We start from the raw sequence: 1,645 nt of genomic DNA, 5'->3' as shown, positions 1-1,645 counted from the left end.
CCCGGCGCCCCTGACGTTGGCACCCGTGGCCCCCGTAGCCCCCTCGGCGCCTGTGGCCGGTCCGGTCACCCGCACCCGTATGGGCGTTTTTCGCCTGAGCTCGCGCTATGCCTCGGATGACTACGTCCATGCGGCGTCCACCTCTGAGCCGTCACCGTTGTCGTCCTCCGTTCGAGCCGCTCTTCATGACCCGCTCTGGATGGCTGCGATGCAAGAGGAGTTTGACGCCCTGTTGGGCAACCGGACGTGGCAGCTTGTTCCCCGGCCCCGGCACGCCAACGTGATTACCGGGAAGTGGGTCTTTAAACACAAGCTCCGTCCTGATGGTACCCTTGATCGCTACAAAGCGTGTTGGGTCGTTCATGGCTTCCGACAGCGTGCTGGCATCGACTTCACCGACACCTTTGCTCCGGTCGTCAAGCCCGGCACGATACGCATGGTTCTCCACCTTGCGGTCTCCCGTGCTTGGCCGGTGCACCAGATGGACATCTCCAACGCCTTCCTCCATGGTCACCTCGAGGAGCAGGTCTTCTTTCAGCAGCCCACCGGGTTTGTTAACCCGGCGCTTCCCGACCACGTGTGCCTGCTTTCGCGGTCCTTGTACGGACTCAAGCAGGCTCCGCGTGCTTGGTACCAGCGCATCGCGGCATTTCTCCATCAGGTTGGGTTCCGCTCTACCCGCTTGGACGCCTCGCTCTTCGTCTATCATCAGGGCTCTGACACGGCCTACTTGCTGCTCTATGTTGACGACATCATCCTGACGGCATGTACAGCTGGTCTCCTCAGTCAGCTCACGGCTCGTCTTCGTGCTGAGTTCGCCATCAAGGACTTGGGTCCTTTGCACTACTTCCTTGGTGTCGAGGTGGTGCGCCATCCGGATGGCTCCTACCTTCATCAGCGGAAGTACACTCATGAGCTCCTCGAGCGCGCCGACATGCTTAACTGCAAGCCCGCTACTAAGCCTGTTGATACGAAGGCCAAGCTTTCTGCCACGGATGGTTCTCCTGCTTCGGATGCTGCTTTCTATCGGTCTATCGTTGGTGCTCTCCAGCACCTTAGTCTGACTCGACCGGAGATCCAGTATGTCATGCAGCAGGTGTGTCTTTATATGCATGCTCCTTGCGACATTCATTGGGCTGCCGTCAAGCGGATTCTCCGCTATATTTGTGGCACTATGGATCTTGGCGTCACGCTTCACGCCTCCGCCGATACCGCCCTCACCGCTTATTCCGATGCAGACTAGGCGGGCTGCCCTGACACTCGTCGCTCCACTTCGGGTTATTGTGTCTACCTTGGACCCTCACTCATCTTGTGATTGTCCAAGCGGCAGCCTATGGTCTCTCATTCCAGTGCTGAGGCTGAGTATCGTGCAGTGGCCAACGCCGTCGCCGAGTGTTCGTGGCTTCGCCAGCTGCTTCAGGAGCTCTCTTGCCCTGTTGACCGTGCCACGATGGTCTACTGCGACAATGTCTCGGCGGTCTACCTCTCCACTAATCATCGACGGACCAAGCATATTGAGTTGGATATTCATTTTGTTCGGGAACAGGTGGCGCTTGGCCATATTCGTGTTTTACACGTCCCTACTTCCCAACAATTTGCAGATATCATGACCAAGGGCTTGCCTACAGCGTACTGCGCGCGTGCG

The sequence above is a fragment of the Triticum dicoccoides genome, chromosome 3A, assembly GCF_002162155.2.
Source record: "Triticum dicoccoides isolate Atlit2015 ecotype Zavitan chromosome 3A, WEW_v2.0, whole genome shotgun sequence".
NCBI classification, from domain to species: Eukaryota; Viridiplantae; Streptophyta; class Magnoliopsida; order Poales; family Poaceae; genus Triticum; species Triticum dicoccoides.
The sequence above is the reverse complement of the archived record's forward strand: the minus strand, read 5'-3'. Positions refer to the sequence as shown.